Source organism: Lissotriton helveticus, chromosome 1_2, assembly GCF_964261635.1.
Source record: "Lissotriton helveticus chromosome 1_2, aLisHel1.1, whole genome shotgun sequence".
In the NCBI taxonomy this organism is placed as follows: Eukaryota; Metazoa; Chordata; class Amphibia; order Caudata; family Salamandridae; genus Lissotriton; species Lissotriton helveticus.
In genome coordinates this window covers 427675652-427699754 of record NC_136058.1, presented here as the reverse complement: position 1 = coordinate 427699754, position 24103 = coordinate 427675652, and the positions used below count along the sequence as shown (strand labels likewise).

General features: G+C 46.6%; 1 protein-coding gene across 2 annotated transcripts in view; it reads left to right on the top strand.

Annotated features, from left to right (window-relative positions):
• Positions 1-24103, top strand: part of LOC144807578 (uncharacterized) — a 436944-nt gene that overhangs the window by 117651 nt on the left and 295190 nt on the right. The window lies entirely within an intron of this gene.

Genomic DNA, 24103 nt, shown 5'->3' with positions numbered 1-24103 from the left:
TGGAAATTGTAATTTCTTTTTTAGTTGAGCAGGTTCCTTGTCTTTGGACTTGGCGTGCTCTTCTCTTTGTTCTGATCGTCCTCTTCTTTCCGATTTCTGCGAGGAAGTCTGAAAAGATTGAGAGGGACGTGTATCAATGTCTTGATATCTATCAGGCTTTTTTATATTATCCCTATTTCTAAGGTTATATCTTTTCCCAGAGGGGTCACTCTGAGGTGACCTTTGTCTTTGGTTTGGAGACTTTTCTCTTCGCCTAGGAGACCTTCCTCGGGACTGGAATTTCTTTTCTTTAGGATTGGATTGTTTGTTTCCATCCCAGTTCTTTTTCGGTGAATTATTATTAAAAAATATTTTTTCAGGACCTTCAATTAGTTGTGGTTTTACTGGTATTCCACCTAAACTATCTCTACCTAGTTCCTCATAGGATTTTTCTATGATTCTGGCAATTTCAGCTGGTTGGTCTGCTATATCTGTCTCTTTTAACCTCTGGCGGATCGCCACGTTTGCTGCCTCTCCCTTTATGTTGGCTAATAATATAGCCGAGACCTGCTTGAAGTCTTTTAGTAATTTCATACCAAGAGTTAAAGCGGGTTCTGGACCGTATTCGTCTTGAATTTGTTTTAGCACATCTGGTATTACCGAGATTGATGGAACACCGTGCGTTTTTGTGTAGACGGAAGCAAAGACTGTACCCCAAGTGTCACAGTCCTCAATGTGTGGTGCGATTCCCATTGGAAGACAGATAGTCAGAATCCTGTGTTTTTCTAGCGGGGTGGTGTCAGGAAACACCGCCTCTATTTGGGTGATTTTTTGTGCTAGCCAGAAAGGTATTTGTTCCCGTTTAGCCGGTACTTTACCTAGGCAGGACTGGATGTTCTGTGCTGTAATTTTATTTGTGTTCCCCTGGTGAGGGGTCAGCTGTGGAATTTTAATTGCTGGCTGAATTGTTGAAGTCCGCATCACATATTGGACTAGTTGTCTATGTACTTTTATTAATTGTTTTAGCTGTGTTAAAAGCTCTGGTGCAGGCATTCTTTCAATGTCTGGATGTGGTGTGTATCCGGCTAGGACCGGCCACGTTGCTCCTGGTCTACCTAAAGGACCGAGCCTGGTAATGTGATTGTTGTGTATTAGGGCGCCATCAAATAAGAGCAGGTGCTCTTGAAATTTGAGTGGTACTTCCACCTCCTCGAAAGGAGTGTAAATATCAGGAGGGACCTCTATTTTGTAATAGTGGAAGTACTTTGTTACAGCATTTGCTGCTGGAAAATGTATCCATGAATAGTATACCTCTGTCTGCCGATATTCGTGTGCCTCAATTACGAATATGACTGTACCACCTCTTGGTGTCAGTCCATTTTCTATAAGTTTTAAGGTTATAGATTTTCTTTTGATGACCGGAATGAGTATTATATCCTGGTCTGCATCTTGTAGAGCAGCATCAGCTGCTGCGAGTTCAGTTGCTAATCTAACTGCCTCTCTTTCATCTTCATTGTCTGACATTTTACTGTCTAGAAGGTTATTTTGTTTGTTTGCAGATCAGGTTCTTATGGAAACAAAGATTAGATGCACAATATTTTGGAACAGTGTATCCTTCAACGTTGACTATACCAAGAACCATACATAGGAGTTCCCTCCTGCGAGGTCTCGCGGATATAACCTTTCACCCACTCCAGACGTCTTTGGAGTATTATGGGAAAAGGGGTCTGAGTGAGAAAGCACGACTGAGTTACTCTAAATGTCTTACGTTAGTTTTATCGCCCTTTCCAAACGCGTTGGGCGCCATGTAGTGTAGTTCCTATCATCCCAATAGGCTCTGCGCATTGGAATAATACCTACAATAGTAAAGGCCTAGATCAGACGTTAACTAGGTCTACCACTGTCGATATTAGACTTAAAGTTTTGGGTTTGCCAGATTAGCTCAGAGTTCACTAGAAACTTTCTCGAATGTTCAGGTAGGACTTAACTTCCCTGATTAGACAAGAAGGGATTTAGTTTCTGACAACCATAGAACATGACAACTTTGCTCTCCCCTAATCAAGAGTAAATCTCGAGAGTCGTGTGAACAAAAGGCAATTTATTTTACTCAGTCAGTACGTGCATTCTTAGTCTCATCAGATTGTAGAGAAAAGGAAGAGACGGGCGTGTTCAATAAAAAGGTGTTATTTATTGATCAGTCTCTTTTCTCATACAAGAGAAATGGATCGATATTATTGCAATACTTATTGTTAAGTAAAGTGCATACATTAGAAGCAGAAGTATAAAATAATACTGTAAAAACATTGATATGGTTTCTAAGCCATAAGATGTTTAAAATGAATAAAATAGATTACATACATATATACATTTGACTAAACGTACTCAACTGGTGTTTCTAAATACGCCTACCCCGTGTACCTGACCTAAGCCTAATAAGTGGGCGGGAATAGAAAGTTACAGTTTAAGTTAAGTTTGTTTTTGCCAAGTGAATAACTAAAGAATTCTCTGTGAGGGGTTATTCAGTTCTGTACCTGGAAGTTAGGATGAATGAGGGATGGTATCTCTCTCTCTGGTCTCGATATTCCAGGCTGCCTGCGAGGGCTACCCGGAAGCGCCGGTGCTGGGTCTCTCGGTAGGAGATAGCAGCGCGTCTCTCAGCGCGTCAGGAAGGCGGGGCTGCTGCCAGCGGGGTCTGCTCTGCTCTGGGCTTCGGCAAGTATGGCTGCTCCGTCTCGTCACCACGCGTGTGTTTGCATAGGGCAAGATCGGTAATATTTATACCTTTAAGGTGCCGAGATTGACATAAGGATGGACATAGATACGTCAATAAAGATGTCATATGACTTGCTCGTTAGCACATTCTTTTGCTGAAGTTCTCTGTGAAATCAAAACAATGGCCGCACGGTTTTTCCAGGTTGTCATAGGTTTGATTTGTTATGAGAACTCCGTATGCCTTATCAGGGGCTGGAGGAATATCGCTTGTCTAATTAGATCGCAAGCGTTATGACCTAATCAGATAATACGTTCCTGTGCCGTAGTGTGACTGCGTCAGATAACGGTATCTGCATCATGGGGGTTTTCTGCCTCATGGGCTGACTGCTAGTTAACTTGTTAGTTTGCTAACCAGAATAGGGTCAGGAATAGGGGGATCGATTCAGAACCTATAGGAATACATGACAAATATGTCCAAGTTAATCAAAACACAAGACAAAAATTCATGAATTACAGTACAGAAGTTAATCGCAGCTTGACCTGAGTCTAACAGCGACCCATAAAAAGTTAACCGTATGCAAAACAGTGTCATTAGAGAGCAGTTGTAAAAGATAAGAGCCGGTCTCACCTGCCTAAAACCCGCTTTTTTGAGAATTGGAATAATAAATAACTTTCTAGGGACAGCATAAAAACTACAAAACATTAAAAAAGTGAATCATTTCCTGAGGAGACTCACCGTTGCAGCCACAGGGCATGAGGCACTGGCCTCTGTGGAAGCCGCGGGGGTGTGCCATGAGGTAATAGAAGATGTTGAGCCGAAACCGGATCAATAGAAAACGCTCATAGATGCTTTTAAGCCCTAGAAGATAAGGTTCGGTGGTTGGTACAGTTTTTAACACAATGTACTTACGCACACTAGGCTTACACATTCATTTCCCTCTCTATCACAGCAGCTCATTCTTTTAAAAACACTCTTTGACCAGAGAAAGGTCCCTCTTACATATGCGCTCAGGTTTAGCAAATAGTTCCTACCTACCCTGGAGAGGCCAACTCTTCTATACTGGAGCCATTGGATGCTTGAGACATGGTCAAGTGAAAGGCATTCCTGTAGGACATCTTTGCTAAGTGTATTTTCTTAATTAGCCCAAATATTAAGCCACAAAGCCAGGGGACGGAAATCCAGTACATCTGAGAGGAAAGGCATCCCCAACTCTTTGTGCACAACATTTACCGGGGTGCTTTGTGGGACAGAAAGGGCCCATCACAGGAAAGAGTTTTCAGCACTTTGCACTGCCCCTACCCCAATGTGGCCCCATATCTCACTCCCATAACTAACCTTTGAGATATATTTGTCTTCATATGTCTTCGAAAGAGACCCTATTGGCTTCCCTCCCACTCTGCTGGCAAAGTTAAAAACAGCTGTAAAACCTTTCACTGCATCCCCTTTCTTCCAAGTAAGCAAAGGGCACCAACTCAAGGAATCGTCAAACACAACTCCCAAATAGGAGAAAACATTGGTCTTCGGTATTGACGAAAGTCCGAATTTAAAAGTGAACTGCTTAGCTTTATGAGGCCCCACCTGCATAATGAACGACTTGGAATGATTAAACGAAAGGTCCAAGTCCTTCATAAAAAGGGCAAAAGAATTCAGAAGAATTTGTAGGCACCTAGCTGTCCTCGCCCAAGGACTGCGTCATCTGCGTATAGGAGGACTGGCAGGCTACGCTTGCCTACCTGGGGACAATCAGCATGTGTGATCAAAGGGCCTTCTCTAAGGAATTAATATATAGATTAAAAAGAAAGGGTGCTAAAATGCACCCTTGACACACCCCTCTCTTGATGTCAAGCTGACTGGACACTTTCAGATCCTTTGAATAGTGGACAACCGCGGTTGAATCACGGTGACGATCCCTCAGAAATAAAATTATGTTACTGTCTATGCCAATGGAGGACATCAACTGCCACAGCTTGGACCTATTGACACAGTGGAATGCTGAGGACAGGTCCATGAAGGCTAGGTATATGGGGCTGGAACGAGCCACAGTGTATTTGTTCAGAACCATGTGCAGGTTTAAAACACTGTTCCACAGTGGAACGACCTGGGCGAAAGCCTTATTGGATATCGGATAAAAAGTTGTTTTCATCAACCCAAGATACAAGTGTGTCAAGTACCATGCGGCCCACCACCTTCACCACTGAGTCCAGAAGAGAAATGAGCCTATAACAATAGGTACTGTACCGATCTCCCTTTTTAAATACCGGGACTATAATCGATAAAGCCCAAGAATCTGGGCGGCCAACCTGGACTGCAGCATTGATAACAGCTGTGAGGCCAGGCACCCAGGTTTCTATGTGGGCGATGTAGAGATATGGCGGGATCCCATCTGGCGCGGACCTTCTTTTTAGACAGACCCAGAATACCGGCTCTCACCTCTTGCGTGGTGAAAATAAGTTCCGACTTGCCTTTCACCCTTTCCTGCCCCTCAGTTGGCGGGGTATCCGCCTGGAAGATACCCTCGAAATGATGTACTCAATTGTCCTCAGTGATATGGGCTTCCAGTAAATTAGCATTATTAGAAAAATTAGAAAAATGTAGTGAATCTCTGACCTTTCAAGATGCTATCCTGAAGTACAGACCCCAGCAGAGTTATTTAGCCCTCATCCAGGTGTGTTACTCCTGTATTGTTAAAGTTTACCAGAAGTAGCTTGCTCTTTCCACTGGATAACAGCATCACATGTAAATTGGGAGAGACGTTTAGTGAGTAGCAGAGATGCCAAGGACAGCTAGAGAAACAAAGGTGATAAGCCTCCCCTTGGCTCTCCCTGACCTGGATGGTGTTGCTGGAATGAAGAGGGTTTTATAGCCATCCTGGTGATAATTATTGTCTACAGCCCAAGTTTCCTGGAGGCATAGCACATCAAAACTCTTAACAAGGGCTAACTATTTGGTGTTCTCAATCTCGATCTCCAGCCCCGCGATATTCCAAGAAAGAAATTTACACCCTCCATTCACACTCGATGCCTGTTCTGGGGCGATACATTACCCTGGGATGCGGGTTCCACAGGGTCCGAAAGACCCACACATCGTCAATCGCAATCTTCCAATGAGCTCAGAGGAGTAAACCTATTTGCTGTGCTTACCCCTATCATCCCCTCTGCACAACCCCTATGGCCCACCTCTTGGAGCCGCTCGCGCTGGGACAGTAGTTGGTAATAATTGGGTCTGTAGAAGTGTTGAGATTGCTGAGTTCCAACACCTGTAGTTAGACTGGGCAACCGTGCTTAAGATGCGGCTTACCATAACTGGATTGTTAAAATTGATGATAATGCAGTCCCCTAGCCAGGATTTCTTGGTACTACCCACCCACTGTGTCCAGCGCACCATGAGAATTTGGTTTTCCACCCTAAGCCCAGGGGCAATGTTGGAATTGAACCAGTGCACCACCTTATTGTTCAGCTGGCAAAAGTCTTCTTTGGTCCCAGGGTTGAGGCATGGTACTCTAGCTAACACCACAACAAGCGGAGTGGACTCAGGTAGGAGATGAACAGAGCCCAAACTAGGAGAATAGTTATTCAAGTCCCGAGGGGCATGGCTTACAGCCCTTCCCACCTATCATCAGAACTGTACAATCTGCCCACTTTGAAACCCTGAGATTGCAGAGACTGAAAAGATACTGAGTTCAGGGTGACCCCCGCCCCCTCCGGTTGACTGAACGGTCTTTAGGGTCAGTCCTGGGCATAATAGGTGGTGTTGTATCTCCTACCATGTGACTAGGCTGCTTCGTGATAGACACTGCTCTGTCTCCTGCCCCCGTGCCACTACCACTGGGACTGGAAATGGTAGTCGAGATCGTAGGCCTTGTAGGAGGGATACTTGTGTAGAGAAGGGCATGGTCCCCTTGCAAGGAGGCAATCAGTGCAGACAGGTTGCTTTCCAGTGCAGAAAGTTGTAGTAGGATGGAGTCCAATTTAGTTCCAAGTGCTGACAGCAAGGCTGCTTTGAGCATGTCTAACGAAATAGCATCCAGGTTAGGCACTACTGGGTGGACTGCTGAAGTTGACTGTGATCCAATATTCTTTCTGCATTTACAAGGGCCCCCAACCAAAGGGCGCTTTCTCTTAATGCCTCCTGGGCCCAACCCATTGCCAGGGGCCATGTCAGAGGCTGACCTAAAAATTGGGGACTGGGCACCGACGTATGTGACAACAACTGGTGTAAGAAGGACGATACCCCCAGCCTATCTCGAGGTATGTCTGCCAACTTAAGGAATCGTCAAACACAACTCCCAAATAGGAGAAAACATTGGTCTTCGGTATTGACGAAAGTCCGAATTTAAAAGTGAACTGCTTAGCTTTACGAGGTCCCACCTGCATAATGAACGACTTGAATGATTAAACGAAAGGTTCAAGTCCTTCATAAAAAGGGCAAAATATTTCAGAAGAAGTTGCAGGCACCTAGCTGTCCTCGCCCAAGGACCACGTCGTCTGCGTATAGGACTGGCAGGCTACGCTTGCCTACCTGGGGACAATCAGCATTTGTTGGCCAAAAGGGTCTTCTCTAAGGAATTAATATATAGGTTAAAAAGAAAGGATGCTAAAATGCACCCTTGACACACCCCTCTCTTGATGTCAAGCTGACTGGACACTTTCAGGTCCTTTGAACAGCGGACAACCGCGGTTGAATCACGGTGAAGATCCCGCAGAAATAAAATTATGTTACTGTCTATGCCAATGGAGGACATCAACTGCCACAGCTTGGACCTATTGACCCAGTGGAATGCTGAGGACTTGTCTATGAAGGCTAGGTATATGGGGCTGGAACGAGCCACAGTGTATTTGTTCAGAACCATGTACAGGTTTAAACACTGTTCCACAGTGGAACGACCTGGGCGAAAGCCGTATTGGATAGCGGATAAAAAGTTGTTTTCATCAACCCATGATACAAGTGTGTCAAGTATCATGTGGCCCACCACCTTCACCACAGAGTCCAGCAGAGAAATGGGCCTATAGCAATAGGTACTGTACCGATCTCCCTTTTTAAATACCGGGACTATAATCGATAAAGCACAAGAATCTGGGTGGCCAACCTGAACTTCAGCATTGATAACATCTGTGAGGACAGGCACCCAGGTTTCTATGTGGGCGATGTAGAGATATGGCGGGCTCCCATCTGGCGTGGGGTCCTTGTTTTTAGACAGACCCAGAATACCGGCTCTCACCTCTTGCGTGGTGAAAATAAGTTCCGACTTGCCTTCCACCCTTTCCTGCCCCTCAGTTGGCAGGGTATCTGATTGGAAGATACCCTCGAAATAATGTACTCAATTGTCCTCAGTGATATGGGCTTCCAGTAAATTAGCATTATTTCCATATAGAAATGGGCTGTTAATAATGCCCCAGAACTTTGAGCTATTACGCAGTGTACTCGCCTCCACTAAATCGATCCAGGCCTCCATCTTCAGGACAAACTCATGAGTTGCTAGAGCAGCTTTATATGCTCTTCGTGACCTTTGAGCGCCACCCGGTCTCGGGGCTTAACACCCAAGTCCTGTCTCAGGTTCCTGGAAGCCTGGGAGCACGCCGAACCATCGTGGACCTGGTACTTACAGCCCCCACCCGAGGCCCGTAGTAACTTCCTTATGACAGTAGACATGGATCAAAATGCACCCATGATGTCCGGAGCACTTGCCTCATCATCGAGACAGGTTTCAAACTTGCTCCGACACTGAGTTAAAAGGGATTTGTGGAGTAGCTCTGGGACAATACACCCCCTCTTTACGCTCCTTCCTGCTTCCACCGCTTTAAGGGGGACACCAGCAGCCGCCCACCTTGCTATGTCCGAGTGTTCTGGTCTAGCCTGTTAAGACACAAATAGAGTTGTGGTCACTACATTTACTCGCCTGCACAGAAAAATCGGTAACTAGAGAATAAGGGGGAGATACAAAGGTGAAATCAATAAAGGTCTCACACCTTCTCCCAATAAAGGTGGGAGTAATGTCTGTCTTCCCCGGAGGCAGCTTTTTTATTACAGATGTTGAATCAAATTCAAGCAAGATGGAGTTAAGCTCAATACCCTGGGGAGTATGTTCCATGTGTAAGCCTGCTTGTCGTGCACAGCCCATAGCTTCCACTCCTCCTTGCCTGATGTCCCCACACATGAGTGTTAAAATCCCGTTAGAAAAATGTAGTGATAACTCTAACCTTTCAAGATGCTATGCTGAAGTACAGACCCCAGCAGAGTTATATTGCCCTCATCCAAGTGTGTAACTCCCACGTTGTAAAAGTTTACCAGAAGTAGCTTGCTTTTTCCACTGGACAACAACATCACACGTAAATTGGGAGAGACGTTAAGTGAGGTAGCGGAGATGCCAAGCACAGCTAGAGAAGCAAAGGTAATAAGCCCCCCATTGGCTCTCCCTGACCTGGACGGGGTAGCTGGAATGAAGAAGGTTTTATGGCCATCCAGGTGATAATTATTGTCTACAGCCCAAGTTTCCTGGAGGCATATCACATCAAAACTCCTTACAAGGGCCAACCATTCGGTGTTCTCAATCTCGCTCCCCAGCCCCGCGATATTCCAAGAAAGAAATTTACACCCTCGGTTCACACTCAATACCTGTTCTGGGGGCGATACATTACCCTGGGATGCGGGTGCCACAGGGCCCGAGAGACCCACACATCGTCAATCGCAATCTTCCAATGAGCTCAGAGGAGTAAACCTATTTGCTGTGCTTACGCCTATCATCCCCTCTGCACAACCCCTATGGCCCACTTCTTGGAACCGCTCGCGCAGGGACCGTAGTTGGTAATAATTGGGTCTGTAGAAGTGTCGAGATTGCGGAGTTCCAACACCTGTAGTTAGACTGGGCAACCTTGCTTAAGATTCGGTTTACCATGACTGGATTGTTAAAATTGATGATAATACAGTCCCCCAGCCTGGATTTCTTGGCGCTACCAACCCACTGTGTCCGGTGCACCATGAGAATTTCGTTTTCCACCCTAAGCCCAGGGGCAATGTTGGAATTGAGCCAGTGCACCACCTTATTGTTCAGCTGGTAAAAGTCTTCCTTGGTCCTAGGGTTTAGGCATGGTACTCACACCACAACAAGTGTTGTGGACTCTGGTAGGAGATGAACAGAGCCCAAACTAGGAGAATAGTTATTCAAGTCCCCGGGGGTTTCATGGCTTCCAGTCTTCCCACCTATCAACGGAACTGTAAAATCTGCCCACTTTGAAACCCTGAGATTGCAGAGACGGAAAAGATACTGAGGTCTGGGTGACCCCTGCCCCCTCCGGTTGGTTGAACGGTCTTTAGGGTCAGTTCTGGGCATAATAGGTGGTGTTTATCTCCTACCATGTGACTAGACTGCTTCGTGATAGACACTGCTCTGTCTCCTACCCCCGTGCCACTACCACTGGGACTGGAAATGGGGGTCGAGATCGTAGGCCTTGTAGGAGGGATACTTGTGTAGAGCAGGGCATGGTACCCTTGCAAGGAGGCGATCAGTGCAGACAGGTTGCGTTCCAGTGCAGGAAGTTGTAGTAGGATGGAGCCCAATTTAGTTCCAAGCGCTGACAGCAAGGCTGCTTTGAGCATGTCTAACGAAAGAGCATCCAGGTTAGGCACTACTGGGTGGACTGCTGAAGATGACTGTGATCCAATTTTCTTTCTGCGTTTACAAGGGCCCCCAACCAAAGGGCGCTTCCTCTTAGCGCCTCCTGGGCCCAACCCATTGCCAGGGGTGATGTCAGTGGCTGACCTAAAAATTGGTGACTGGGCACCGACTCACGTGACAACAACTGGTGTAAGGGGGTCGATACCCCCAGCTTGGTCTTGAGGCATATTTTGAGGTATGTCCACCAAGCCTACTTGAGGGGACTGAGGCTGAGTATGGGAACCAGCATATGGAGCAACAGAAGAAAGCACTAGGGAAGGGTGGGAAGGTGAGCGAGATAATCGTCTAATAGCCAATTCAATCTCCTTGTTCAGAACCCCAGCAGCATGCTGCAAAAAAACATCCTATGTATGACTTTTATGGTGTTTTTGTTTTATAAAACCGGATACATTTTGTTGAATCCCCTAATGTTTAGAAGAAACATAGATTAGACAGTAATGGATCTTAAAGTAAGCCTTTTCTGCCTGCTATTGCTGCATTTGGTGAGCCAAGTTTACACAGGCTGTAACTTGATTGGTATGAAATATATTCTTAGGCATCACTATCTCCTTATTCCTTTATTCTCTTATCTGTAAACACTTTGAGTGCTTGGAAACGGGCTCTGTTAAAGTAGCGAGTGCTTTAAAAAATCCTTGTGAACCCCGCAACAAGGTGTTTAGTTCATTGAGTTGGGCAGCAACAAACCTCACCCATTTATTCCTGGCTTGACCACTTTGCCAAAATATTGTGGTTTTGAACTCTCTATTAAAGGTCTGGGCAGCTCGCACTCAGTGGCATTTCCTTGATAAGAACAGTCCCTGTCTCACCATCACAGACAGTGACATCCACGTTGTGTAACAAACAAGATGGAATCTCAGTCAGTCAAAAAGCTTTATTATCGGCTAGAAGCTATAAAAGCACATATAAACAATTTTTCAAATAAAACAAGCCAGTTAAAAAACAGTACAGTGTACTCATGATGCAAAACAGTCAGGTAAAAGATTTTAAGAAAGACATTAAAAATATAAAAATATCCTAGTAAAGTTTAACACATCTACTCCCTTTTTTATAAAATTCATTAAAGGTTAAAATAGTCACAGAAGTAAAGATCTCATGGTTTGGCATTTTTTATTTTTGCACTTCTGGTGCACCACATAGACAAAAGATATCTGGAGGACCCAAATACAATCATAGGGAAAGTATCGTATTTTAATATTCTAAATACATCCCTGCAGTCCCTGAGACCCATATTCTTGCATAATTGAACAATCCATTTAGCTCTTGCCTTAGAGTACAAAGGGCAGATGAGCAGAACGTGCAGATCCGTCTCCTCACTACCTTCGCACCCTGGGCATGTGCTAGCTGCAAGGGGTGCATTCAACCACTTATTAGTCACTGCCCTAACTGGGAGTGTTCCATGTCTAAATTGGACATAGAGTTTCTTCGCCAGTAAGGGCGTGATGTCATTCAGGAATTGCTCAAAAGGGTAGTTATCCTTGACCTCCAGTAGTCTATTGGTCAATTTACCCAAAGCAGGGTTAAGTGTTAGGCGATCCATGCAGTATTGTTTGAGTTAATTGGCCAAAGCCCTTTTAGGGATTAAGGGGCATGTTTGCTCAGGGGAAGTCCACATATCTGCCCTACCGAATACGTGGCGGAGCTGCTTCACAAAGTTTAGCCAGGGGATTTTCCCCACTCCCCTTATAGCCAGTAGATCCCTCAAGTCCTCTCTGTAGCTTGACAGCTCTGGGGTAGTCCAGAGTCGCCTCCAATACAATAGGGGTCGATTGGCCATAACATCCTGAATAGGGACCAAACCCAGGTCTAATCGTAGTGGAATCAAAGGAGTGCTCTGAGGAAGTCTCAATAAGCGCCTAATGAAGCTATTCTCAGTGGTGGACAATGAGGTAGGACTGACATGGCCCCCCAACTCTACTCCATAGAGCTCACCACCCCTCGCCTGGGCTTTGTAGATTTCAACTGGTGATCCCAGGATTTTAAATGAGCACTCATGTATACATTTAATATTCCACCAGAGGCTTGGGCCAATTTCAGGTTTGCCTTGGCCATGTGTGACCCCCATTCCATCCTATCATTCAGAGTTACCCCAAATACTCAAACGTTGATACTCTTTACAGCACCGCACCATCCAAATGGGGGTGCGGGCAATTGGTTGATTTCGCGTGGAAGACCATGTATTTGGTTTTGGAAAGATTGATCGCCAGATTTCTAGATTTGCAAGAAAAGCAGAACGCCTCCAGAGTTCGCTGGATACCCATAGAAGATTTTGAGAACAAAAGCATATCGCCAGCGAACATCAGGGCCGGTATCTTGCGTATGGCTAGACTAGGAGAATCTAAATCCCTTGCACCCAAAAGGTGGTCAATCAAACCATTGAGAAACAAGGAAAACAGAGTGGGGGCCAGCACGCACCCCTACCTAACACCCTTTTCCACACAGAAGGGGGCCGAGAGCATCCCATTCCTCCCGAACCTCACCTTCGCAAAGGTGCCTTGATGTAAGTGTTTAAACAATTGGCACAGATATACTGGAGCACCCATTTCTAAATATGACCCAAAGCTTCTCCCTCTGTACCATATCAAAGGCAGATCGGAGATCTACAAAGATCAGATACAGGCTGCCAGCTCCCATGGTTATCGTCTTCCAATATACCAATTGAAGTCTAAGCAGTTGATTGATGGTAGAGACTTTAGCACGAAAGCCCGCTTGGAGGGGGGTCAGGATGTGGTGTTCATCAATCCAACACTGCAACCTCGTTAGTAAAAAGTGGGCAAACAGTTTCTGCAAGACGTCAATCAGGCTAATGGGGCGGTAATTAGCTGGGTCGAGTGGGGAGGCCTTTTTATGGATGGGGATGATCTCTGTGCCCAACCATGTGTGAGGGATTTCTATACCGTGAAGGATGGCATTAAAGCTCACTCAGGAATAGGTCTCCAGGGATTCTATCCAATCCCGGAGCCTTCCCGGAAGACAAGCTCCTAAGGGCCGCTTGGATTTCCAACATAGTACAAGGTGGGCAATCATAATCATTTGCCTCCAATGATCCTGAGACGAATATTCCCTTCAATAGGGGAGGAGAGTCTGCAACAGTTTGGGTATTGCTATGAGAAAACAAAGGCTTAAAATGCGATAACCAAACTTCTTCGCTCAGGTTAGGTACTAATGCTGGAGGACCCTCAACCGAGCCTGTTCTAACTACATTCCAAAAGGCCCTGTAATCACGACCGTCCAAAGCTTCCTTTATATTTACCCACCTTACAGCCTCCCATTCTGACTTAGATTCAGCGATTCTGCTCTTGTAGGAATGTCTCGCTGGTCTAATGCTCTCGGCAGTTCCAGTTTTGACTTCCCTAACAAGTGCACATTTGGCCATCCTACAGGGTTTGGTATACCATTGGGCCTGTTTTGTTTGCCGCGGCCTCTTATTGACTGTGGTATAAAAGTAGGAGGCCAAAGAAGTGGATAGATTAGAGTGGATGATCCCAAGCGCGTCAAAATATGAGGAATCAAGGGCGTGGCTTAGCTGGCGATCATGTCGGTCGTCTAAAGCGCGAGCTCCGGCCAGCCTGAACTAATCCTGTCCACATATCCTTGCCCTGGGCATCCAAGGGGGCTCCCTGCTGTTGCATTCGGCTGCGGACCTGATGGGCTACGATCGGTAGCGGTTTTGGCCTGGTGGTGGCCCTGGTGACGGTGCTGGGACCCGACAACAGAGCAGGTCCGGAAGTGTCTGACGAGGCCTGGCACGCCGGGACCTCGATTTTGGAGCTGTCCAGACAGGGCGCTCCTGCCGGCGCTCGCGGAGAGTGAGACGCGGCTCCCATACCTTCGGCTGAGCTGCAAGTAGTGGCGAATGTGACCGGGTGGCGGCCCAGGTGATGGCTCTACGAGCCGGCGACGCAGCTGGTCCTGACGGGTCCGGTGAGGCCTAGAACGCCGGGACCTCGATTTTGGTGCTGCCCGGACCAGGCGAGCATGCCGGCACCGGCTGTGAGAGGGACGCGGCGCCCCTACCTTCCGGGGGGACTGAGTAGTTGGTGACGCCCCCACACGTCATCACTCCCTTGCCCTTGGCCTCAGCGGCAGTGCCCTACTGGGATATCGGCGGGCGAGGACAGGAGGCAGCCGCTGTGGAGGAGGCCGCCATCTTGCATCCCCTTAGCCTACTGGAGTGGCGCCCCGCCGGGCGGTGGCTGCGGGCCGTGGGGGACGATCAGCGGCCGCGGAGAGAGCAGCCGATCCGCTTTGGTCGGCGGAGACTGGTGATGACAGCTGCTGCCGGGCGGTGGAGTTCCCCAATGCAGAGCTGCTGGGCCCCCTGCGGAGAGTGAGGTGTGCTGCACGGACCGCTGCGGAGGTGGGGGGTATATACAAAGGTGAAATCAATAACGGTCTCACACCCTCACCCAATAAAGGTGGAAGTAATGTCTGTTTTCCCCGGAGGCAGCTTATTCATTACAGATGTCAGATCAAATTCAAGCAAGATGGAGTTAAGCTCAATACCCTTGGGAGTATGTTCCATGTGTAAGCCTGCTTCTCGTGCACAGCTCATAGCTTCCACTCCTCCTTGCCTGATGTCCCCACACATGAGTGTTAAAATCCCCTGTTAGAAAAATGTAGTGATAACTCTGACCTTTCAAGATGCAATGCTGAAGTACAGACCCCAGCAGAGTTATATAGCCCTCATCCGGGTGTGTAACTCCAGCGTTGAAGAAGTTACCAGAGCAGCTTGCTCCTTCCACTGGGCAACAACATCACATGTAAATTGGGAGAGACATACAGTGAGGTATTGTAAGAAACTGGCTCTGTATACTGCACCAAAGTGAGGTACAGTGTGTAGAGTCCAAGGGTCTCCAGAGGTAGGCAGAGGTTAAAGTTAGATAGAAACTTACTCTCTTTATAGTGGTAGCTTCGTCGAGCAGTAAGGCAGTATCAGAGGACAGTGTTAAGCATTTGATGTACACACTCAGTCAGCAAATGAATTCACACACTCAAGAACTGAACTCTAGGCCAATTGTTTTTGTATAAATAAATATACTATTGTTTTATTTCTAGAACTAAGCAAGCCTGGCACAGGTAAGCATAAAAATACTCTGCAGTAATAATTTACTTGTATGAACACAGTTCAAGTAGGCAGTAGAAAATGTACTTTGTTTGATTTACAGGGGAGCAGTAGTATGCAACACTTAGCAAATACAGTACTTTGAAATGAATAGGCTTTTTCACTAAATTGCAGGTAAGTTACTTTTTGCTTTACTTTTCTAACTCAGTGCTGGATACCTAGATTCAGCACTGGTACATTTCCTAGAAACAGCTAAGTAATTACGTTTTGGTTATTCGCATGATTTTTAAAGAATATTTTCAGTTTTCAAAACTCCACACTTGGAAACTTTTTGGAGCAGTACATTGAAATAAATGGGCTTCTACAATAAATTGCAGGTAAGTTACTTTTCGGGTTACTTTTCTAACTCAGTGCTGGATACCTAGATTCCGTCCATCATCCCCTTTAGTATCGCTTTGTTCGCCCTAAGTTGGCAGGGTATGCTCAGACGTGAGTCCCTTGCTCACTTTGCCACTTGATTCAAGATAGCCTGGCTGATGAGGGTTATGAACGCAACACCGGTCCCAGGATACTTGTTTCCGGTCTAGGGAAGACATGGCTTGGCAGTTCGGGCTGGACTTTTCCCATGAGGCACAGGGTCAGACTGATTTGTATATGGCCATGTCTGAACTGGGGTGGCGGAGTGAGCTAAAGAATGGTGATGGATTAAACCCAGATCAGTTGACTGGGGGTGAGTGTTTGATTTGCTCAAACGCTCCGTCCATCATCCCCTTTTGTATCACTTTTGGATACCTAGATTCAGCACTGGGACATTCCCTAGAAACAGGTAAGTAAACACATTTTGGTTATTTGTGCGATTTAAAAAATATTTTTAGATTTCAAAACTCCACACTTAAAAACATTTCGGAGAAAAAGTGTCCATGTTATCCTATGGAGGGAAAACAGGTTAACGGTTCTCAGGGAAGTAATTGACTGTGGGAGTTAAGGTTCTGGGGTTTGACTCAGGGGGTCTCCAAGGGTCAGTGATGCACTGTTGTTGCACCCTCAGCGGCACTAGGACGGCCGAGTGCAGAGTGTTGAGGCCCAATGTTATCCTATGGAGGATAGGGGGGCTTTGTTTGGTGGAGGCTGGCAAGCAGGCCACAGGATTGTGGGAGCAAAGCTCCTAGGGTTTAGCTCAGGGCAAGTTGGGGACCAAAGGTGCACCCTCAGCGGCACTAGGGCGGCCGGGCGCAGGGTCTGTTTTGAGGTCGGGTGCCCTGTTGATTTCAATGCAGATTCTCCGGGACAAAGACACACTGCAGGCTCGTGGACGAGGATCTTCCAGGAGCGACCACCACTTCGAGTGGTAAGTTGGGATCTTGAAGGTTGGTTAGGCACCGCTGGGTTGGGCACACAAGGCCGTGGGGCGTAGGATGTAGGGGTGCCTTTGGACGTCGGGTCCTCTGGATTGAGGCTACAGACATCTTCTGGAGGCTTGAGGCAAGTCATGGGTCACCGGATCTCGGGTCAGGATCGCCGGGGGGACCTCCTTGTGGTGTTTTTCCACCTGAGCTTGGGTCGGGTTCGGCGAGTGTGGAGTGGGCTGGATTCTCGATTTCTGGCTGGCACCAGAAGCTGCAGTTTAAACCTGTCCGGTGTTCACAGGAGAAACAGTCTTGAAAGTGAAGGCAGGCAGGTCCTCCGGGGTTTGTGAGGTTGCTGGCTGCTGGAAAGGCCGGGGTTTTCACAGGAGCAGGTTCGAGGGGAGACAGGCCTGTAGGGCTGAGGCCAAGTCAGTGAGCGGCGTCCTCTTGTGTGCAGCTTCTCGTCCTTCTTCTCTTCTTTTCTTGTTGTTGCTGGATATGAGGAAGGGGTGTTACAGGTAGGTAATGGGCAGGGACCAATGGGTCCCTTCCATGGGGTGGGTACCAAGGATCCAAAAACACCTTCCAAGGATCCCGAGCAGAAATCCAAAACTTACTTGGACCCGAAAAGATCAGCATCGAAAGCGTCTACGGAAGAGGAAGAACTTTTTTTACCGGATCCTATCGATCCAAATCAAAAAACACTACACATGGACCCTAAAACCGGACACGTGTCTACTGTTCCACCCAAGAAGAGGAAACTGGATACACCAGGCATTCCTGCAGTGCCTGTTAAGAAAAAAGACTGTGCTACTTAACCTATACAACCCTGTTCTCCTTTTCTTCGTTCTAAGCCTATCTCTCCTCCACACTCTCCTATACTTTCACCAAACTCTCCATTACTACAGGTTGATGATGATTTAGGGGATGGGGGAGGCAACAATGACCCTTTTATAGACCCTGATACCGATGCAGACGTACCACAGGACGACTAGGACGATTATGATGACCCGGTCGACCCTCCAGACCTACGTGATCCCCAGGCATACCCAACAAAGCCAACTCCCCCAGATGACAATATTGGCTTTAGTCAGTTGGTAAATAGGGCAGCTACATACCGTGGTGTTTCAATGCATTCAGACACTTTTGAGCAGTCACTAAAGACTGTACAAACCCTGCCAATGTTAAAGGTGTGATTAAACATGCCTCTACAACAATAGATGACCTCTTATCTGGTCTATCTAATTTGCAAAGTTGGCAATAGCTCTATTTACATTTTTCAAAGATACAGCACATAAAAAAATCTTTGAAAATTATAAATAGAGCTATTGCCAACTTTGCAAATTAGATAGGCCAGGTAAGAGGTTATCTATTGTTGTATTTATCTTTTCCCCCTCCTCTTAGGCCTCAATTTAATAGGGGGTACCTTTACTTTATACTAATTAAACATGCCTCTGACATATTTAAAGACCCTGTTAGGGCTAGAATTCTCAATCCGAGAATTGACAAAAAATATAAACCTCCTCTCAATGATCCCGTCTACATCAAAAGTCAACTCCCTTAAGATTCCCTGGTGGTACCTAACGCTAGAAAATGGGCTAATTCTCAGACCTGTGGTGAGGCACCACCTCCGGTTATAAATTATTAGATGCTTCCGACAAACGAGTTGCTGCTCAAGCAGCTAATCACTGGCAGATAGCCATCACACAAGCATTACTTGCTAGGTATGATAAGGCTCACTATGACCAACTAGAAACCCTATTGCAACATTTACCAGATCAATACAAGACCAAGGCCAATGATCTCATCCAAGAGGGGAAATTAATAACCAATGCATCAATCAAGTGTGCCCTTGATGCAGCTGAGACCGCCTCTAGGGCCTTTAACACTAGCATGTTACTCAGACAACATGCTTGGATGCACATTTCTGGCTTCAAACAGGAGGTACAAACAACTATCCTCAACCAGCTGTTCAATCAGCAACACCTTTTTGGACCGGCTGTAGACACCAAAAAATTTAAAAAGACACGGAGACTGCTAAATCCATGGGAGCATTACAGTCTCCGTCCACACGTGGTTCCTTTCGCCGCTCCTTCTACAGAGGATAATCCAGGAACATTAGTAGATACACTACTTCCTCTTCATACAGAAACACCACACAAACATCTCCCAGTAGGGGATATTTTAGAGGTGGATACAGGGAAAGTAACAACAAAGGGAGAGGTCGAGGTAACAACAACACTCGCAACTCCCCCGCTAGGAAGCAGTGACTTCCCTCCAGACCATTCCACTCCGGTCGGAGGGAGACTATCACAGTTCCTACCTGTCTGGAATTCAATCACTATGGACAAGTGGGTAAGACATATTATCCAGTTTGGTTACTGCCTGGAACTTTCTGCTACTCCCCTCAACTTACCACCCAAACAGCGTCCAATGTCCAGGGAACATCTAACACTCCTCAAACAAGAAGTTCTTTCACTGCCTCAAAAGCACGCAATAGAACCAGTTCCCATACAACATCAAGGAACAGGGGTTTACTCCCTGTATTTCCTAATCCCCAAAAAAGACGGGACACTAAGACCAATACTGGACCTCAGACCTCTCAATTTCTACGTTCAATCAGATCATTTTCACATGATCACTCTTCAGCAGATCCTTCCACTGCTTCAAAGAGGCGACTTCCTTGCCACACTAGATCTCAAGGACTCCTACTTCCAAATTCCCATTCACCCTGCTCACAGGAAATACCTAAGATTCACAGTGGACGGCCAGCATTATCAGTTCAAGGTCCTTCCATTTGGGGTGACCACAGCACCCAGGGTGTTCACAAAGTGCCTTGCAGTAGTAGCAGCGCACTTAAGAAGGCAGCAAATCCATGCATTTCTATACCTGGACGAGTGGCTCTTAAAAGCCAAGTCATACATCAGTGTGTTTATCACACTTATCAAATGATCCAGCTACTACACGACTTAGGGATCACACTAAACTACACCAAGTCACACCTACAACCCTCCTACGTACATCAGTATCTAGTAGCTACAAGAGACACTTGCAAAGCTCTAGCATACCCCAATCCAGCCAGGATAGCCAGTATGCAAACCCTCATCACCAAGTTTCAGCCTCAACCCTCTCTCTAAGCGCAAGTGTTTATGCAGCTAATAGGGATGATGGCCTCTTGCATTTTCATCGTACCTCACACAAGACTTCAGATGCTCCCTTTACAAGCATGTTTGGCATGACAGTGGAATCAGGCTCAGGGACAACTTACAGATCTGGTGTTGGTAGACAGCCAAACACATCGCTCTCTGCAGTGGTGGAACACACAAAACCTTTCCAAAGGACGGCCGTTCCTAGAGCCAGTTTCACAAATAGTGCTAACGACAGACACATCACTCACCGGCTGGAGAGCTCATCTCCTAAATCACACAATTCAGGGCAAGTGGACCACTTAACAAGAAGCGCTCCACATCAATCACCTAGAACCACTGGCAATATTTCTAGTTCCAGGTACATCTTCTCAACAAGGCTGTCTTAGTCCGGATGGACAATATGACAGCAATGTACTACATACAAAAGCAAGGAGGAACACATTCTTTGCAGCTGTCTCACCTAGCGCAAAGTATATGGAGGTGGGCCATTACACAAAACATATATCTCCTGGCAGAACATCTTCCAGGAGTAAACAATCAGATAGCGGATCTGTTAAGTCGTCAGACTCAACAAATACATGAATGGGAACTTCATCCACAAGTCCTTCAACCTTTCTTCCAAATGTGGGGCCAACCAGACATAGATCTGTTCACCACACACTCAAGCGCAAAATGCCACACCTTCGCTGCCAGGTTCCCAAACCTGTTGTCCAAGGGCAATGCAATATGGATGAACTGGTCAGGGAGATTTGCGTATGCTTTTCCGCTTCTCCCACTCATCCCACTAGTAGTACGCAAGCTCAAAAATTAGTCTCTCAAGATGATGCTGGTTGCTCCAACATGGGCACGGCAACCATGGTTTACAACACTCCTCGAACTCTCAATAGTTCCACAACATCAAGGCAGAAGGGCACAGGGCACAGAAGTAGCGCAAGAGGCAACAGGGGGAATGAATCAAACAAAATAAACAATACAACAAGCAATAGCATTACACAAAGCAACCTACCACTGGCCACCAGGGATGAGGCACAGGTGGTAGCCTGCGGGTGGAGGAGGGCCTTGAACTCGTGTCCGAGGCAACAGCAGCGAGCTGGGAGACACGGGCAGGCAGGTGGTGCTGTTGCAGTGTGGGGAGCGAACTCCCTGTGACAGGAAACCTATTGTCCTACCTTCCCCTGCTCGGCCATGGCCCAGCAGCAGGAGGGCAGAATTGTGTCTGGCATCGGCAGTACACCTAGGTTGCAGTTAGGCTCTGTAACGTCGGTCCCGGGAGCAGGGAGGGTTCCCCGGAAGAGCTCTCCTGTGATTGGAATCATACCTTTAACACCGGATACAGTGTTGAGGTATGATTCCAACAGGTTTGATACCAAACATGCCCAGGTTCGTTCCAGTCAGTTTCGAGATGGTCATCGTGTGATGACTCTTGGCCTCTTTATTTCAGGATGGCTGTTCCACTTACAAAGCCTGGAGAATGGACTCCAGGGTTTGTAGGGGTGTCCCGCTCATGCAGGGGCACCCTCACACTTAAAACCGAGCACCCTGCCTATGAAAAGACCTGCCAGAGTGGTGACCTATAGGGTCTAAGTGCAGTGGAGAGAGATATAAGGAACTTACATCTCTCCTGAAAGGTGCAGGCACCAACTCACACAGTCTGCAATGGCAGGCATGTAGTCAGGATTTGGAGGGACCCTCATGGGTGGCATAATACATGCTTCAGCCCAGGGAGGAACCCTGGCGCACCTATGCCCCAGGTACTTCAGTACCATATACAAGGGGCTTACAAGGGTGCACCAGTAGCCAAACATGAATGTACCAAGGTACTTGCCATAGCCAATTTAGGGAAGCAAGTACAGAGGCTAGGGTACTGGTTAGCAGGATCCCAGCCAGACTAGTCAGAAACAGTATAACACCGGGTAAAAAGGGAAGGGAGCCATAGAAGCAGATCCTACTTTGCTACACCGCTGCAGACAGCCTTTTTTCGAGCGTCACCTTCCAAAATTTATGCTGTTTGTTGGAGCAGAGGCTGTGCCTCTCACTCTCTGAGGAGGACTCCCATGAACTTTGGAAAGACCATGGCAGTTCCCTCCAAGAGGCCAGGTTGAATGAGTGACTAAATACGCACTTGTGGAGCGCATGGCTACCCAAGGGCATTCCAGCGCGTCTTGTGACACCTTATCAGTCACCACTGCTCAAGGAAAGAGAAACATCTTCAACTGCTTCCTGAACCTAAGATAGTTATGTTCAAGACGAATATAGTCCAGAAGCTGGTTCCAAAACTTGGCCGCGTTGTAGGGGAACCGTCGACATCCTGTCGGTGATTGTTTAATCCTAGGGACTGCAAGAAGTTGTTTATTGTTAGATCTAAGAGTCCGATTGGTGCGATACTGAATCAAAAAGGTTGAAATTCAGTTATTTCAAGGTCCTACACCACTGGCACTGGACGCCGGAGTGGGTCTATAAAGCACATATGGCGGAGGATTCCAAGTCCTGGAGGTGCTCGAAGGTGTGGTTCACTGGCCTGTGGCATTTTGCATTTCCTGTGGGACTGTACAGCACTTTTGTGCTACTGGGGCTCCGTTTGGGATACCTTGATCACCAACCTAGGGGTGACACCACAATTAACGACCCGTCTGACCTTGCTTCACAAAATGTCAATATTCCCAGATTTAACCCACCATGGTAAGAGTTGGCTGGCTACGCCTTCGTAGAGGCAAAGGTGGAATTTTACGCCATTGGTCATCCACCACACTACCGTCTCATAGTACATGGCTCTTTGACATGCACAGCATGGCCACTCACAAAAGACGTATGTGTAAGCTGAAAGACCAACTGCAGAAGTTTGGGGACCCTTCCTACATCGGTAGCAGTATACACTGACACCAATCGGCCTGGTTCTGTCCTCTGTGCCTGCCCCTTGATTACTTTGGGGGAGGGAGTTGGCTTCTTCGCTGCCAGGTGGCCTGGCTCCCTGACTTTTCACTCTTGTTCCCATGTCCCTTCCCCTCGTGTTCCCCCTCGTCCTCCTTCCCTAATCATCTGCGGGATCTTCTGGGCCGTATCACCTCTATCTCGAAGGGTTATGCTATTTGTTTTTCCTGTTCTCAATGCATTCTCACAAGTTCCAATTTACACAGTATCTTGGACTCTGCTTCATAGATGAGCTTTCATACCTGTTGATTGTATATGGAAAATCAATAAAGAATTGAGATATTTAAAAAAGGCCTCTCAAGTTTTTGAAAACTAATTGGCATACTGATGACCTTACAGGGAGTGATGTCACTTAACATTTGACTTTGACTATGTAAAAGGAAAAGACATTACTGAATTTATAGATATGATGAGAACACGTGTAAAATGATACAAGTAACAACCAAGGCTCACTAAAATAGACATTCACATCAGCATTCTATTGAACTGTAACATGTGCAGTGCTCAAGGTGAAATATGAGAAAGGTTTTGCCACCAAAATGTGGACGGGGAGTCTGCTCTGTGCAGAAAGTTAGGGCGATGCTACTCAGCACACAGCAGCTGGCATGTGTGAAGTTCTAGTTCATCTCCATAGTTTTGAAGAATGAGCCAGGTTTGAGTGAGACTTCAGCACAACCTCTAAATGTGTGAGTGTCACTCGTGATGAGTGAGGCTTGAGGGCTCTGATGTATGCACGTCTGAACTAATGTCATTGTTGTGTCACCCAAGGCAGCTTGCACGACAATGCTGCAAAGAGTTGATGCACTCACTAATAAACGGTGTATTGATGATGAGTGTACTATGATATAGGGGCCTATGTGAAGGAGAACAATATTTTCGAGTAGTGAAATGCTCCTCCCCTGTTCTTCAGACCAGAAACACCCACACATTTTTATGATTCAATGCACGCTGTGAGAAATCTTTGGATCATTATTGATTGCTCTATGATCTAAGGAGTAAATTGTTTCAAAGGCGTATTGCTTTATTTTTTTGTGATTGAATCTCTGTTGAAAGATGGAGGTGGTTACTGTAAAAACAACAAAGCCTGGAAGAGGCCGCTATCTTAATATTTTAGGAAACAGTTGGCCTCTTAAATCAGAAACTCAAAACCTAATTGGGGCCTACATTTCAGTCTTGTTCGAGGATATAAAACCGTATCAAATATCAGCCATCAGCGACAGACACAGGAAAATTAGAAATAAGCTGTTCCTTTAA